The following is an 18,250-nucleotide window of genomic DNA, read 5'->3' on the forward strand; positions in this document are numbered from 1 at the left end:
TCCTCGACCCCAGGAGGTGGAGGCTGCAGTAAGCTGTGATTGCACCACTGCATTCTAGCTTGGGCAACAGAGGGAGACCCTGTCTCAAAAAATAAAAAGGAAATATAAGTCACATAACATAAAATGAACCATTTTAGGCCGGGCGTGGTGGCTCATGTCTGTAATCCCAGCACTTTGGGAAGCTGAGGCGGGTGGATCACAAGGCCAGGAGTTCAAGACCATCCTGGCCAACATGGTGAAACCCTGTGTCTACTAAAATACAAAAAAAAAAAAAATTAGCCGGGTGTGGTGGTGCGTGCCTGTAATCCTAGCTACTCGGGAGGCTGAGGGAGGGGAATCACTTGAACCCGGGAGGTGGAGGTTGCAGTGAGCCGAGATCGTGCCTCTGCACTCCAGGCCTGGTGACATACCAAGACTCTGTCTCAAAAAAAGAAAAGAAAAAAATTAACCATTTCATGTGTACAATTCTGTGACATTCAGGATGTTCACTATGTTGGGCAACCATCATCACTCTTGAGTTCCAAAACATTTTCATCACCCCAAAAGAAACGCCATACACAACGACAGCCACTCCCATCCCCCGGGCCCTATTCCACAGCGACCACTAATCTAGTTTCTGTCTCTTTGAACTGAACTATTCTGGCTACTTTACAGACCTGGAATCATACAGGTGACCTATTGCATCTGGCTTCTTTCACTTACGATAATACTTTCTGAGGTTCATCCGTGTTGTGGCATGTATCCACATTTCATTCCTTTTTTTATGGCTAAGTAATATTCCATCGCATGGATGTACGATGATGCATTGTTTTTTTAGAGACCAGTTCTTGCTCTGTGGACCAGGCTGGAGTGCAATGGCATGATCATAGCTCACTGCAGCCTCCACTTCCTGAGCTCAAACGATCCTCCCACCTCAGCCTCCTGAGTAGCCGGGATTATAGGTGCACATCTTCACATCCAGCCAACTATTTTTATGTTTTGTAGAGATGGGATCTTGCTATGCTGCCCAGGCTGATCTCAAACTCCTGGCCTCAAGCAATCCTCCCACCTCAGCCTCCTGAAGCACTGGGATTACAGGTATAAGCTACTGAGTCTGGCCTATATATGTATACATATACACACACACACACAGGTACATATGTATACAATATGTATATATACACACATATTGTATATACATATATACACACATATTGTATATACATATATATATATATATATATATATTTTTTTTTTTTTGAGACGGTGTCACTCTGTCACCCAGGCCGGAGTGCAGTGGTGCGATCTCGGCTCACTGCAACCTCCACCTCCCGGATTCAAGCAATTCTCCTGCCTCAGCCCCCCAAGTAGCTGGGACTACAGGTGTGCACCACCATACCTGGCTAATTCTTATATTTTCAGTAGAGACGAGGTTTCACCATGATGTCCAGAGTGGTCTCAAATTCCTAGACTCAGTGATCCACCCACCACGGCCTCCCAAAGTGCTGGGATTACAGGTGTGAGCCACTGTGCAAGGCCCCAAAACGTATTTTTAATTCCCGCTTTACTCTTCTAAAAATGAAATAATCCTTACTATCACCATAAGAAAATTTAATAATATACTAATATCCACATAATGCAAATTATAATAAAGGAATATGTGGCAGGGCACGGTGGCTCACGCCTGTAATCCCAGCAGTTTGGGAGGCCGAGGCAGGTGGATCACCTGTGGTCGGGAGTTCGAGACCAGCCTGACCAACATGGTGAAACCCTGTATCTACTTAAAAAAAAAAAAAAAAAAAAAAAAAATATATATATATATGTGTATGTATGTGTGTGTGTGTGTATATATATGTATGTGTATATATATATGTATGTGTGTGTGTATATATATATGTATGTATGTGTGTATATATATATGTATGTATGTATGTATATAAAATTAGCCAGGCGTGGTGGTGGGCGCCTGTAATCTCAGCTACTCAGGAGGCTGAGGCAGGAGAATCACCTGAACTCGGGAAGCAGAGGTTGCGGTGAGCCGAGACTGTGCTATCGCACTCCAGCCTGGGCAACAAGAGCAAAACTCCGTCTCAAAAAATAAATAAATAAATAAAAAATAAAGCAATATGCGTTGGTACATCTCAACTTTCAGGCCTACCTCTACCCTGGAAATAACGAGGCAGTAATATGCGTGCCTCTATGTGTTGAATCCACAAGATGACACGACCATCATCTAACCCATTACACGACTGGGTGGCCGACGGCAATCACAGGCCGCCCAGGCCTGGTGTCCTGGTAACTCGAACGCCATGAGTCCTCTCCTGACGTCTGATTTCCCCAAATGGTGATGAAACGCAGCCAGTCCAATCGTCTCTGTTAACGCTGTGTTTTTTGACTAGAAAATCAATCCCTTGTATTTATGTGTAAGCCGAGTTAAGTGCTAGGCTCAGGTGAATTGTAAACAGGTTTTTTGTCTTTGTGGCCATCTGGGTTACACACTCACGAGTCATGTGGGTCGTGGGTGTGCTCTCTGCTAGGTAGCATTGCCCTGTACTCTGCGACGAGTTGAAGTCCCAGGCTTCCCCCAACCAAATGCCAGTGGAGGCACTTGATTCTTTTGCCCACCCAGCAACCCACCCACCCCCAACTTCCCATATGTTCCTGCAGAGAACAGCCAGCGCCCCCTCACCACATATCGAGAAAAAACACCAGATCATCAGGACAATTTCATTGAACCAAACCTCCCACTGCAGCCAAACTCACATAGAAAACATCCTTTGCAGCCTGAAAACCCTTTTAGGACCTTTCTGTCACTGAGTCTTATAAACCTATAAAGATTCATTGAACAGAACCGGAGATTCGGGCTCCTGGAAAAGCTTGACAAAGTGACACAATGTATTAGTCCATTCTTGCATTGCTATAAAGAAATATCCGAGGCTAGGTAATTTATTTTTAATTTTTTGGAGAGAGAGTCTTGCTCTGTCGCCTAGGCTGGAGTGCAATGGCACAATCTTGGCTCACTGCAACCTCCGTTTCCCAGGTTCAAGCGATTCTCCTGCCTCGGCCTCCCGAGTAGCGGAGATTACAGGCGCCCGCCACCATGCCCAGCTAATTTTTCGTATTTTTAGTAGAGACGGAGTTTCACCATGTTGGCCAGGATGGTCTCCAACTCCTGACTTTGGGTGATCCACCCACCTCAGTCTCCCAAAGTGCTGGGATGACAGGCATGAGCCACCATGCCCGGCCCAAGTCTTAACACACCTATGAAGATTCATTGAACAGAATCAGAGACTCAGGCTCCTGGAGGAGCTTGACAAAGTTACACAGTGTAATATGCCATTCTTGTATCGCTATAAAGAAATATCTGAGGCTGGGTAATTTGTTTTTTATTTTTTGGAGATGGAGTCCTGCTCTGTCACCCAGGCTGGAGTGCAGTGATGCGATCTCGGTTCACTGCAACTTCCGCCTCCTGGGTATAAGCGATTCTCCTGCCTCAGCCTCCCGAGTAGCTGCGATTGCAGGTACCCGCCACCATGCCCAGCTAATTTTTCATATTTTTAGTAGAGACATAGTTTCACCATGTTGTCCAGGCTGGTCTTGAACTCCTGAGCTCAGGCAACCTACCCCGTGAGGCTAATTTATAAAGAAAAGAGGTTTCATTGGCTTGGCTGATAGTTCTGCAGGCTGTATAGGAAGCATGGTGCCAGCATGTGTTCAGCCTCTGGTGAGGTAAGAGGAAGCTTACAGTCATGGCGGAAGGCAACGTGGGAGAAGGCACGTCACGTGGTGAGTGTGGAAGCTGGATATGGGGGAGAGGTGCTACACACTTTATTTTATTTTTATTTATTTATGAGATGGAGTCTCACTCTGTTGCCCAGGCTTGAATGCAGTGGAGCAATCTCGGCTCACTGCAACCTCTGCCTCTCGGATTCAAGCGATTCTCCTGCCTCAGCCTCCCAAGTAGTTGGGATTACAGGCGCCAGCCACCACGCCGGGCTAATTTTTGTATTTTTGGTAGAGACGGTGTTTCACCATGTTGGCCAGGCTGGTCTCAAACTTCTGACCTCAGGTGATCCGCCTGCCTCGGCCTCCCAAAGTGCTGGGATTACAGGCACCTGCCACCATGCCCAGCTGATTTTTGTATTTTTAGTAGAGACGGGGTTTCACCATGTTGGTCAGGCTGGTCTCAAACTCCTGACCTCAGGTGATCCGCCTGCCTCAGCCTCCCAAAGTGCTGGGGTTACAGGCGTAAACCACCATGCTCCCAGCCTTTAAACAACCACATCCCGAGAGGACTGACTAACTACCGCAAGACCAGCACCAAACCATGAGGGATCTGCCTCTCAGATCCAAACATCTCTCACCAGGCTCCCAGCTTTGAGGATGACAACTGAACACGAGATTGGAGCCAGGACAGATATCCGAACTTTTATCATGCCGTCAGCCATAGACAAGCTTCTGTTGTTGTTTTATTTTCCTACACAAATCACATGTTCCTCCTACGATGCCAGAGACTTTTACTTTATTATTATTTTATTTATGTATTTATTTTTTTGAGATGGAGTCTCGCTCTGTTGCCCAGGCTGGAGTGCAGTGGTGCAATCTCTGCTCACTGCAAGCTCTGCCTCCCGGGTTCACACCATTCTCCTGCCCCAGCCTCCCGAGTAGCTGGGACTACAGGCGCCTGCCACCATGCCCGGCTAATTTTTTGTGTTTTTTACTGGAGACGGGGTTTCACCGTGTTAGCCAGGATGGTCTCGATCTCCTGACCTCGTGATCTGCCTGCCTCAGCCTTCCAAACTGTTGGGATTACAGGCGTGAGCCACCACGCCCGGCCTTTATTATTATTATTATTTTGAGATGGAGTCTTGTTCTGTCACCCAGGCTGGAGTGCAGTGTCGTGATCTCGGCTCACTGCAACCTCCACCTCTCAAGTTCAAGAGATTCTCCTGCCTCAGCCTCCGGAGTAGCTGGGATTACAGGCGTGTGCCACCATGCTGGGCTAATTTTTGTATTTTTAGTAGAGACAGGGTTTCACCTTGTTGGCCAAGCGTGTCTCGAACTCCTGACATCAGGTGATCTACCTGTCTGGTTCAATTATACAGAGAGTGCACTGTTTCTTTACTGCATGCCCCAAAAAGAAAAAAAAAATGCAAAACCTCTTTGCACTAAGGATTGTCTGAATATGCAATTACTGTAAAAAATAAAAGTCTTATATATTCTGTTCAATGGGTCTGTATAGGGTTATAAGACTCAGTGTAAGAACAGAGCTAAAAGCGTTTTGAGACTGCAAAGCATTCTTTCTACATGATTTGTGCAGCAGTGGGAGGTTCAGTTCAATCATATTGATCTGACATCATAGTCGTCTTTGATTAATTACCAGCTCTAATCACTGTCTCGATGCTACTCTTTATCTTGGAGTAGCCACTGGTATTGGTTTGATATCAAAGCTTTCATTCTTAGATCTGTCTCTCTCTTTCTTTCTGTCTCTCAAATGAAAAGATTTAGATACAGACACACAGAAGGCAGAAGACAGGTATACACCAAGATGGAGGCAGAGACTGCAGTGATGCAGCGTTCTGAATTATCTGGGTGGACCCTAAATGTAATGACAAGGGTCCTTCTAAGAGACAGAAGAGGAGACGAGGAGAAGGCCACATGGAGATGGAGGCAGAGACTGGAGTGATGTGGCCACAAGCCCAGGGATGCCTGAAGCCCCCAGGAGCTGGGAGAGGCAGGAAGGACCCTCCCCTAGAGCCTCCAGAGGGAACTGGATATACCTGGAGTGGGTTGAACTGTGATCACCCCAAAAGAGGGGTTCATGTCCTAATCCCCAGAACCTGTGCATGGGACCTGTTTGGAAAAGGGGTCTTTGCAGATATAGTTAAATGAAGGATATCAAGATAATCATTCTGAATTATCTGGGTGGACCCTAAATCTAATGACAAGGGTCATTCTAATAGACAGAAGAGGAGACACAGACACAGAGGAGGATGCCACGTGGAGATGGAAGCAGAAACTGGAGTGATGCGGCCACAAGCTCAGGGACACCTGGAGCCCCCAGGAGCTGGGAGAGGCAGAAAGGACCCTCCCCTAGAGCCTCCAGAGGCAGCATGCATGTCTGTGCCTTAATGCCTAGAGACACCTTGATCTCATACTCCTGGTCTCCAGGACTGAGAGAGGAGAAGTTCCTGTTGTTAAAAACCCCCCTGTCTGTAGTCATTTGCTAAGACAACCCTGGGATAGTGAATCAGAAGGAGTTTTTGCAGTGGTAAAAACTGCTTTCAGCCCCCGGTGGCCTGGAGGATTTGGGGGCTGCTGCCAGACGTGAGCCTGAGTGTCAGTGGGCAGTGGTCAGAAGAGGACGCTTGTGATGGGCGTTGAAGAGGCTGAACCATGATTGACTGTCGTGTCTGCAGCTCGGCTACGGCAGCAGTGAGGGTGGAGACAGACTCGCTGAGAGAAAATTCGATGCCTCTAAGGAGCCTATGCCACCCTCTTCTGATTTCTCAGCATCCTCTTGAACACAAGGAAAAAAAAGGGCAATGTCTGCAGTGCACAGAAAAGGAAGCAGATGGAAAATGACCTGCAGGGTGCAAGGGGACTCAGGAAGCAGTGGCAGGTACGTGTATTCATCAGGGTTCTCTAGAGGGACAGGACTGATAGGGTGGATGAATATAGGAAGAGGAGTTTATTAGGAAAATTGACTCATACGATCACCAGGTGAAATCCCACAATAGCCTGTCTGCAAGGTGAGGAGCCAGGAAGCAAGTCCCAGTCCCGAAACCTCAAAGGAAGGGAAGCCGACAGCGCAGCCTTCAGTCTGTGGCCAAAGGCCCGAGAGCACCTGGCAAATCACTGGTGTCAGTCCAAGAGTCTAAATGCTGAAGAATTTGGGGTCCAGTGTGTTTCAGGGTAGGGAGGATCCAGCAAGAGAAAAAGACAGAGGCCAGAAGACTCGGCCAGTCTAGTCCTTCCACGTTCCTCTCACTGCTTTTGTTTTATTTTTTTGAGACGGAGTCTCGCTCTGTTGCCCAGGCTGGAGTGCAGTGGTGTGACCTCGGTTTACTGCAACCTCCGCCTCCCAGGTTGAAGCAATTCTCCTGCCTCAGCCTCCTGAGTAGCTGGGATTACAGGCATGTGCCACCACACCTGGCTAAGTTTTATATTTTTACTAGAGACAAGGTTTTACCATGTCGCTCAGGCTGCTCTCGAACTCCCGACCTCAGGTGATCCGCCTGCCTCGGCCTCCTAAAGTGCTGGGATGACAGGTGTGAGCCCGCCTCGGCCTCCTAAAGTGCTGGGATGACAGGTGTGAGCCCGCCTCGGCCTCCTAAAGTGCTGGGATGACAGGTGTGAGCCACCGTGCCCGGCCCTCTGCCTGCTTTTATCCTAGCTGTGCTGGCAGCCGATCAAATGATGCCTGTCCAGATTGAGGGTGGGTACGCCTCTCCCAGTCCACTGACTCACATGTTAATCTCCTTTATCAACAACCTCACAGGAACAGCTATGATCAATACTTTGCTTCAATTCAGTCAAGTTGACACTCAATAGTAACCATCCCAGTAAGGAAACAGCAAAATGGAATGCAGACCCCATGGGCTGGGCACAGTAGCTCATGCCTGTAATCCCAGCACTTTGGGAGGCTGAGGCAGGTGGGTCACCTGAGGTCAGGAGTTCGAGATCAGCCTGGCCAACATGCGGAAACCACCTGTCTACTAAAAATACAAAAATCAGCCAGGAGTGGTGGCGGGTGCCTGTAGTCCCAGCTACTCGGGAGGCTGAGACAGAAGAATTGCTTGAACCCGGGAGGTGGAGCTTGCAGTGAGCTGAGATCGCGCCACTGCACTCCAGCTTGGGAGACAGGGTGAGACTCCTTCAAAAAAAAAAGAAAAAGAAAAGAAAAGAAAGGAAAGGAAAAGCAAAAAGGAAAGAAAGAAAGGAAAGAAAAAAAAGAAAAGAAAAGGGAAGGAAGGAAGGAAAAGAAAGAAAAGAAAAGAAAGGAAAGAAAGAAAGGAAAGAAAGAAAGGAAGGAAGGAAAGAAGGAAAGAAAGAAAGAAAGAAAGAAAGAAAGAAAGAAAAGAATACAGATCGTATAAGGATTGTTGCTGTGCTCTGCAGCCACCTCCTCCCAAATACTCCAGTGCTGAAATTGCAGAAAACAAAACTATGTGGTGTGGGAGTGGCAAAAGTCAAGGTCCTTTCTTGTGGGGAAGGATGGTGTTGATGTTGGTTATCTTGGTGGGGGGGAAGTTAGTTTGGGAGTAAATTAAAGGGAACCAGTGGAAAGGGAAGTAGATGAAAGAACAATCAGGAAGAGAAACTGAACAAATGGAACAAAAACATCGGCCAGGCGCGGTGGCTCATGCCTGTAATCCCGGCAGTTTGGGAGGCCGAGGCAGGCAGATCACGTGAGGTCAGGAGCTCGAGGCCAGCCTGACCAACATGATGAAACCACGTCTCTACTAAAAATACAAAAATTAGCCAGGAGTGGTGGCGGGTGCCTGTAATCCCAGCTACTCAGGAGGCTGAGGCAGGAGAATCGTTTGAACTGGGGAGGTGGAGGTTGCAGTGAGCTGAGATTGCGCCTCTGCTCTCCAGCCTGGGAAACAGAGGGAGACTCCATCTCAAAAAAAAAAAATCTTCATTCATCCATTGATGCAGGAACTCTGTGTGTGTGTGTGTGTGTGTTGGTTGACAATAGTCACCCTATTGTGCTATGTCTTATTTATTCTTTCCATTTTTTGTACCTATTAACCATCCTCACCTTCCCCACTCCAACCCCCTTTGTAACTGCAAGGATAAATGCTTGAGGGGATGGACACCCCATTCTCCATGATGTGCTTATTACACATTGCATGCCTGTATCAAAACATCTCATGTAAGTATAAATATATACACCTACTATGGACCCACAACAATTTTTAAAAATAATTCAACTTTTCTTTTTTGGGTTGAAACTGAGTCTTTCTCTGTCGCCCAGGCTGGAGTGCAAAGGCGTGACCTTGGCTCACTGCAACCTCCACCTCCCGGGTTCAAGTGATTTTCCTGCCTCAGCCTGCCACGTAGCTGGGATTACAGACGCCTGCCAGTATGCTCCACTAATTTTTCTATTTTTAGTAGAGACAGGGTTCCACCACGTTGGTCAGGCTGGTCTCGAACTCCAGACCTTGTGATTCGCCCACCTCGGTCTCCCCAAAGTGCAAAATTTTTTTTTTAATTGCATAGGATGAAATACTTGCAAACACACCCACAACCATATACAAATAAAACAGAAAATCTGAAAAGGCGGCTGGGTGTGGTGGCTCATGCCTGTATTCCCCAGCACTTTGGGAGGCCGAGGCAGGCGGATCACAATGTCAAGAGATCAAGATCATCCTGGCCAACATGGTGAAACCCCATCTCTACTAAAAATACAAAAATTAGCCGGGCGTGGTGGGGCTCACCTGTAGTCCCAGCTACTCAGGAGGCTGAGGTAAGAGAATCGCTTGAACCTGGGAGGCGGAGGTTGCAGTGAGCCGAGATCTCACCACCACACTCCAGCTTGGCGACAGAGTGAGACTCCGTCTGAAGAAAAAAAAAAAAAAAGAAAATCTGAAAAAGCAGGTCAGATTGTATCAATGTCCATATCTGGTTGAGCGATTTACTGGAGTTTTGCAAGATGTTCTAATTGTAGGAAGCTCGGTAAAGGTACATGGGATGACTCTGTACTACCTCTTACAACTGCATGTGAGTTTACACATCTTTGCATACAATTTCTGTGTTAGTTCAGGCTGCTGGGATAAAACACCATAGAGTCGGAAGCTTAAACTGTTAACATTCCTGTATCCCACTTCTGGAGGCTGGAGATCTGAGACAAGGGTGCCAGTATGGTTGGTTCCTGGTGAGAACTCTCTTCTTGGCCACCTTTTTCTTTTTGTTTTTAATTTTTTTTTTAATTATACTTTTTAAGTTCTGGGGTATATGTGCAGAACGTGCAGGTTTGTTACGTAGGTATCCACGTGCCATGGTGGTTTGCTGCACCCATCAACCTGTCATCTACATTAGGTATTTCTCCTAATGCTCTCCCTCTCCTAGCCCCCCAACCCCTGACAGGCCCTGGTGTGTGATGTTCCCCTCCTTGTGTCCATGTATTCTCATTGTTCAACTCCCACTTATAAGTGAGAACATGTGGTGTTTGGTTTTCTGTTCTTGTGTTAGTTTGCTGAGAATGATGGTTTCCAGCTTCATCCCTGTCCCTGCAAAGGACATGAACTCATTCTTTTTTATGGCTGCATAGTATTCCACAGTGTATATGTGCCACATTTTCTTTATCCAGTCTATCATTGATGGGCATTTGGGTTGGTTCCAAGTCTTTGCTATTGTGAACAGTTGGCCGCGTTTTTCTTGTGTGCTCACAAGGCAGTGGGAGAGTGAACTCGCTCTGAGCTCATCATCCTTTTATAAGGGCAGGAATCCCATGCATGAGGCTCCATCCCTCATGAGGCTGTACCCCCATGACATCATCATCTCGCAAAGCCGCCACTTCCTAACACCATCCTCTTGGGGGGGTGACAATTTCTACAAAGGAATTTGGAAGGACACCAATGTTCGGTCGATAGCAGTAGTCAATTAAAAATAGGAGATGATATAAAAAGATGTTAAATTAATATCTAATTGTCAGTGGATGTGTGAACTATCTGATGGTAAATATCAGATAAAAGATAGTTAAGGATAGAACATCAAAGAACCAAAGCTAAATCTTTTTTTTTTTTTTTTTTGAGACAGAGTTTCGCTCTTGTCGCCCAGGCTGGAGTGCAGTGGTGTGATCTCAGCCCACTGCAACCTCTGCCTCCCAGGTTCAAGCGATTCTCCTGCCTCAGCCTCCCAAGTAGCTGGGATGCTAAATCTTTTACAGTAATAATAATAAAATAACAAACTAATAAAAGAAGCATTACACCAAGAAGACAGTATAATCATGAACCTGTAGGTCTCTAGTATTGCAGCCCTGAAATATCTAAAGCAGAGAGTGACAGAGATTTCCAAAACTCTCTCTACAAAAGACAGGATAAATACATTACATAACATGATTAAAATTTCAATTTATAGAAATTTCAATTTATAGAAACATAAGTCTATAAAACCATAAGTCTATAAAACCAGGAGATCGTGTCCATCCTGGCTAACACGGTAAAACCCCGTCTCTACTAAAAATACAAAAAAAACTAGCCAGGCGTGTTGGCGGGTGCCTGTAGTCCCAGCTACTCGGGAGGCTGAGGCAGGAGAATGGCATGAACCCAGAGGCGGAGCTTGCAGTGAGCCGAGATCGTGCCATTGCATTCCAGCTTTGGGGAGAGAGCAAGACTCCGTCTCAAAAAAAATAAATAAATAAAAAATAAATAGGCAAAAAAAAATCACTAATTTCAATTCTATGCCTTTGGAAATATTAAAATACCCTCTTCACTCATTGGTCAAATCAGGGAAAATGAAAACAACGACTTCATTCTAAGTCTATGAAATGCAGCCCCAGGGGTCAGGACAAAAAGGAGTTCACAATACATTTGTTATGATTAGAAGGAAGAAAACAAACAAACAAAAAAGGATGGCACGTGTCAAGGCAAGAAAATAGACAACATATTCCAGAATGAAGGCAAAGAATTATAAGAGGATAAAACAGCAATAACTAAAAATGATAAGTAAGCGATAAACACAATGATTAGTAAAATGTCTATTCCTGAATCCGAGACGGTGCTTCACAAAGACAGCTTCAGAGGCCAGAATTCCAAAGCTTTTTTCTACGTACAGATATTCTCCCCAATGCCTGGATTAATGGCGCCCAAACAGCAGAAAATACAACCTCAACTGAGTTTTCTGCTTTAATGACAAATGACACCAGAGCACCACCACCAAACCATGGCTGGCATTTATTTAGTTCTGAGCATTGCTCTGACAGAATGCATCAGTCTTGCTTTGCTCTCAGCAAAACTGGGTGCAGAGGGGACGGCTGTTAGCCTGGTCGTGCATAGATGAGGAGTTGGAAAGATAGAGACGCAATGGCTTAACTACGGCATCTGATGCAAGACTTGCTACCTCCCCAGTTCCAGCCCAAATGGAGAAATGGGTCTGATGCACCTTCTGTGATCTGGGGATCAGTTCTGACGTCTGCGGTCCAGCCCCCCAACCTGTCCTGCCTTTGAAAATGTGGGGTGTCCCTTCTATGACAGTTTCTCCTAACAGCCAAGATGAGAGATACCACATGTTCATGACAAAGACACTCTCAAAATCAAGGTGGCGTCCAGACACACATCTAGACTGTGATGTGTTCCCCACACACCAGCCTTTGTTGACTGCACAAGTTCCTGCTAAATGTCCCCCACCAGCCTTTGCTGACTGCACATGTTCCTGCTAAAAGTCCCACACCAGCCTTTGTTGACTGCACACATTCCTGCTAAAAGTCCCTGTGACTACATGAGACAATACTGCCAGTTTCCAGGCTGTTAGGACCTGCTATCTTTGGGGACTTCCTCTGTTGACTACAGCCTCCAGCTCCTTTAGGACACAAGCCCTGTTCTACCGATTTTGAGTCCCAGTATTTGGGTATAACACTTAACACTTATTTACTGAAAACATGACTACATGGATGGATGGATGGATGGATGGATGGATGAATGGATGGATGAATGAGATGGTCCCATCCATTGCTGGACCTGAATAAAACCTATTCACGCTACTGAAAGGGCATAAAAGAGTACCTTCACTGGGAAATCCATGCACCCTAGGTCCAACTACTGAATCAAGGTTTGCCAAAGAAAAGAAACTCATTCCTTCTGGTTCATACAGAGCCCTAATGGCACACATGACATCAGCTTCAAGCTCAAACCCAGGATCCCAAGAGCTCTGGCCACACCTTGGATTCAGCTCTACTCACCCAGCAATCCACGCAGTTTCTCTGCCTGCTGGGAAGAGTCTCCAGGCTCCAGGAAATTGCACAATCAGATGTCAAGGAACACAGGCGAACTTCTCCAGAATCACGCTCTTGGTTTCCCTCAGAGGAACGGTCACATAAGGGTTACCATGAAACACAGAGGAATAGTCTGAGGCTGGAGTTGTACAAGATTGAAATTGCTCTCAGAGCTCATCTGCTCAGCCTGGGGAATGCGGTATCTGTCATTTTCCAGAGTGCTTGTTCAGTCAGCGATATAAATTGTCAGCTTTAGGAGATAGGAGACATCCTATCACCCCATGCAGAGCCTGTACTTGGAACTACCTTTATGAGGATGATTAAGAGCAGCTGCGGCCGGGCGTGGTGGCTCACTCCTGTAATCCCAGCACTTTGAGAGGCAGAGACGGGGTGATCACTTGAGGCCAGGAGTTCGAGACCAGCCTGGCCAACAAGGCGAAACTCCGTCTCTACTAAAAATACAAAAAAAAAAAAAAAAAAAAAAAAAACTAGCTGGGTGTGGGGGTGGGCGCCTGTAATCCCAGCTACTTGGGAGGCTGAGGCAACAGAATCACTTGAACCTGGGAGGCAAAGGTTGCAGTGAGCCGAGATCGTGCCACTGCACTCCAGCCTGGGCGAAACAGTGAGAATCCTCTAAAAATATAAATAAAATTAAAAATTAAAAAAAAAAAGAGCAGCTGGCACTTCTTGCAAGAGCTTCAAGCTGCAAAAGGCTCTTGGATGATGTGCAACTGTACAGAGGTGGAAATATTTTTAGAACTGAAGATTTGGTGCATAGTCCTGGCTGTTTGGAAACACTTTTCAGAGGAACGCATGCCAGGATCCTGGTTTAATGGAGGAAGTCATTCCCATTCAGAAACACATCTGTCTGGGCTCCACGGCTTAGCAGAACCTCTGGGCAGTACAAGGTGTTTGAAATGATCCTGCATGAAAGATGCCAGAGGTGTTGATGCCGAGAGCTGGAAACTGCAGTTGACATTTGCCTGGCTCAGGGAATCTCAAACTTGGCTGAACAACAAAAAAACATGACCTGGGGCCGGGTGCAATGGCTCATGCCTGTCATCCCAGCACTTTGGGAGGCCAAGGCAGGTGGATCCCTTTGAGCTCAGGAGTTCAAGACCAGCCTGGGCAACATGGCAAAACCGTGTCTCTATAAAAAAAAATACAGATAGTCAGATGTGGTGGTGCATGCCTCTGGTCCCAGCTACTTGAGAGGCTGAGGCAGGAGAGCTGCTTGAGCCTAGACGGTCGAGGCTGCAGTGAGCGGAGACTGCACCACTGCACTCCAGCCTGGGTAACAGAGTGAGACCCTGTTGAAAGAAAAAAAAAAAGAAAGAAAGAAAGAAAGAAAAAAAGGAAAGAAAGAAACAGAGAAAGAAGAAAGAGAGAAGGAGAGAAAGAAAGAGAGAAATGAAAGAAAGAAAGAAAGAGAAAGAAAAAGGAAGGAAAGAGAGAGAAAGGGAGGGAGGAAGGAAGAGAGGGAGGAAGGGATAATGGAAGGAAATAAGGAAGGGAGGGAGGGATAACGGAAGGAAATAAGGAAGGGAGGGAGGGAGAGATGAAGGAAGGAAGGGAGGGAGGGAGATAAAGGAAGGAAAGAAGGAAGAAAAGAAGGAAGGGAAGGAAAGAAGGAAGGAAGAGAGGGAGGAAGGAAGGAGAGAAAGGGAGAAAGAAAGGGAGAAAAAGAGAGAAAGAGAAGAAAAAATGAGGAAGGAAAAGAAAAAGAATGAAAGAAGGAAGGAGAGAAAGAAAGGAAGAAAGCAAAAGAAAAAGAAAAGAAAGGAGAAAGAAAAATAGAAAGTAAGGAAAAGAAAGCAAAAAAACTTGGGGAATTCAAAACAAATGCTGATGACTAGAAGAATTAACTGCAGAACTTTCTTGGGGACAGGGCTGACCGTCAGTCATTTTCAGAGGTTGGCCCAGTGAGCATCAAAAGCCCACTAGCTTTCCTGGATATTTGGGGAGACCGTCACAGATAGTGAGAGGCCTGAGCTCACCAATGGTTCTACACAAGGCTCACTGGGGAATAGGGATGTCCAGTTTCAGACCTGCTGCGTGTCCTTGAAGAGGCAAGAGGCATGAGCAGAGATGGCTACACCAATTGCAAGCTCAGTGCAAAATGAGAAGACGTACTCCTTATTCAAACCTAATTAACAATTTCCAGGTGGGGGCAGCAGACAGTTAAACCAATATGGCACCCTTTCGTGCGCAGGGACCCTGTGTGTTACACAGGGTGCAGACTCATGAAACTTGTGGTATAGATAACAGAAGCTATCCACCTCCGTGGCTTTCCAGGTCTCTAGAAATGGAAATAATATTTTCCACACTCTCATGGCATCTGGTTCCTGTGGCCAATAGTAGATTGAATAGTGTCTCCCAAAAAGATATGAGCAAGGCCTAATCCCTGGTATCCGTGAATGGGATCTTATTCACAGAAAGGGTCTTGGCAGGTGTCATTGAGTAAAGGATCTTGAAATGAGATCATCTGGATTATCCAGGTGGGCCATAAATCCAATATCAAGTGTCCTTATTAGAAACAGGAAGAGACACAGATACAGGGAGAAGGCCACGTGGAGATGGAGGCAGAGACTGCAGTGATGCGGCCAAAAGCCCAGGGATGCCTGGAACCCCCAGGAGCTGGAAGAGGCAGAAAAGATCCTCTCCTAGAGCCTCTGGAGGGAACTGGACACAATTGTAGTGGACTGAACTGTGGTCTCCCAAAAAGATCTGTCTATATCCTAATATCCAGAGCCTGGGAATGAGACCTTATATGGAAATACGGATCTTTGAAGATGCAATGAGTTAAAGATTTTGAGATGAGATCATCCTGGAGTAGGGTGTGCCCTAAATCCAATGACAGATGTCCTTCTTTTTTTTTTTTTTTTTTTTTTTTTTTGAGATGGAGTCTCACTCTTTCGCCCAGGCCGGACTGCAATGGTGCTATCTCGGCTCACTGCAAGCTCCGCCTCCCGGGTTCACACCATTCTCCTGCCTCAGCCTCCTGAGTAGCTGGGGCTACAGGTGCCCACCACCACACCTGGCTAATTTTTTGTATTTTCAGTAGAGACAGGGTTTCACCATGTTAGCCAGGATGGCCTCGATCTCCTGACCTCATGATCCGCCCGCCTCAGCCTCCCAAAGTGCTGGGATTACAGGTGTGAGCCACCGCGCCCAGCCGAGAGGTGTCCTTCTAAGAGACAGAAGACACACAGACACAGAGGAGAAGGCCATGCGGAGACAGAGGCAGAGACTGGAGTGATGTGGCCACAAGCCCAAGTAATGTCTGGAGTCCCCAGGAGATGGGAGGTTAGAGCCTCTTGATGGAACTGGACACAATTGTAGTGGGCTGAACTGTGGTCTCCCAAAAAGATCTGTCTATATCCTAACACCCAGAGCCTGGGAATGAGATCTTATTTGGAAATAAGGATCTTTGAAATTGCAATGAGTTAAAGATCTTGAGATGAGATCATTCTGGAGTAGGGTGGGCCCTAAATCCAATGACAGGTGTCCTAAGAGACAGAAGACGACACACAGACACAGAGGAGAAGGCCACGTGGAGACAGAGGCAGAGACTGCAGCGATGCAACCACAAAGCCCAGGGATGCCTGGAGCCCCCAGGAGCTGAGAGAGGCAGGAAGGATCCTCTCCTAGAGCCTCTGGATGGAACTGGACACAATTGTAGTGGACTGAACTGTGGTCTCCCAAAAAGATCTCTCCATATCATAATACCCAGAGCCTGGGAATGAGACTTCATTTGGAAATAAGGATTTTTTTTTTTGAGACAGAGTTTCACTCTTGTTGCCCAGGCTGGACTGCAATGGCATGATCTCGGCTCACCGCAACCTCCACTTCCTGAGTTCAAGCAGTTCTCCTGTCTCAGCCTCCCAAGTAGCCATGATTACAGGCATGTGACACCATGTCCAGCTAATTTTATATTTTTACAAAATTACAAAATTCTGTAATGATGAGGTTACAAAATTTTGTAATGATGGGGTAGAGATGGGGTTTCTCCATGTTGGTCAGGCTGGTGTCGAACTCCTGACCTCAGGTGATTTGCCCACCTCGCCCTCCCAAAGTGCTGAGATTACAGGTGTGAGCCACTGTGACTGGCTGGAAATAAGGATCTTTGAAGATGCAATGAGTTAAAAACCTTGAGATGAGATCATTCTGGAGTAGGGTGGGCCCTAATTCCAATGACAGGTGTCCTTCTAAGAGACAGAAGAAGACACACAGACACAGAGGAGAAGGCCATGTGGAGACAGAGGCAGAGACTGCAGTGATGTGGCCACAAGCCCAGGGATGCCTGGAGCCCCCAGGAGCTGGGAGAGGCAGGAAGGATCCTCTCCTAGAGCCTCTGGATGGAACTGGACACAATTGTAGTGGGCTGAACTGTGGTCTCCCAGAAAGATCTGTCTGTATCATAATACCCAGAGCCTGGGAATGAGACTTTATTTGGAAATAAGAATTTTTTTTTTTTTGAGACAGAGTTTCACTCTTGTTGCCCAGGCTGGATTGCAATGGCGTGATCTCAGCTCACCGCAACCTCCACCTCCTGGATTCAAGCAATTCTCCTGTCTCAGCCTCCCAAGTAGCTGGGATTACAGGCATGTGACACCAGAGTGATGCAACTACAAGCCAAAGGGATGCCTGGAGCCCCCAGGAACTAAGAGAGGCAGAAACGGATCCTTCCCTAGAGCCTCCGGATGGAGCAGAGCCCTGAGACACCTTGATTTCAATCTTCTGGTCTCCAGAGCTGGGAGAGGAGAAATAATTCCTTTTGTCTTGAGGCCCCTAGTTGTGGTCACTTGTTACAGCAGGCCTGGAAAACTGATCAATGTCATAACCTGCAATGGGCTGTTTCAACACACAGCCACCTCATGGGACCATCTACATCATCTTCACACAGAGACCTAAGCCCCATGGGAAGCTTGGCAGATATGATGTTGGGGCCTCTACAGGTCCAGATGTGGGGGTTTAGTCAGGCTGGTGGGGAAAATTTTAGTTATAATAGCCACAAACCCTCTGGGAAGGCCTGAGAGTTTGCATAACTTCAGTAATAAACCTGGCTGAAGGCAGCCTAGTCCCCTTCCCTTTAGTTAAATAAATTAGAGTAGAAGCAAAGGAATGTGGGGAGTTTATCTAACTAACTTGTTTACTCATGTGGTCCTAAAACTAACCTTTGATCTATTGCAGGTGCTTAATTGCTTTCTACTTAGGGAAGTCCACAATGTCAATTTCCCTCTAGTGGTGTTGACTCACGACCTTTGTCAATTAGTCTTTACTGAATAAATGCAAGTCTTGCTGACTGATGGAAGCCACGGCTGCTACTAA

The 18,250-nt window shown here is 46.6% G+C and overlaps 1 long non-coding RNA gene across 1 annotated transcript in view; it reads right to left on the reverse strand.

Annotated features, from left to right (window-relative positions):
* LOC129053390 (uncharacterized) overlaps positions 1-13,369 on the reverse strand; it is a 33,398-nt gene extending 20,029 nt beyond the window's left edge. Inside the window, exon 1 of the long non-coding RNA XR_008518270.1 lies at positions 12,887-13,369. This is a non-coding gene — a long non-coding RNA (uncharacterized LOC129053390). The remainder of the gene's footprint in view (positions 1-12,886) is intronic.
* Between the last annotated feature and the right edge of the window lie 4,881 nt (positions 13,370-18,250).

Source organism: Pongo abelii, chromosome Y (genome assembly GCF_028885655.2).
Source record: "Pongo abelii isolate AG06213 chromosome Y, NHGRI_mPonAbe1-v2.0_pri, whole genome shotgun sequence".
In the NCBI taxonomy this organism is placed as follows: Eukaryota; Metazoa; Chordata; class Mammalia; order Primates; family Hominidae; genus Pongo; species Pongo abelii.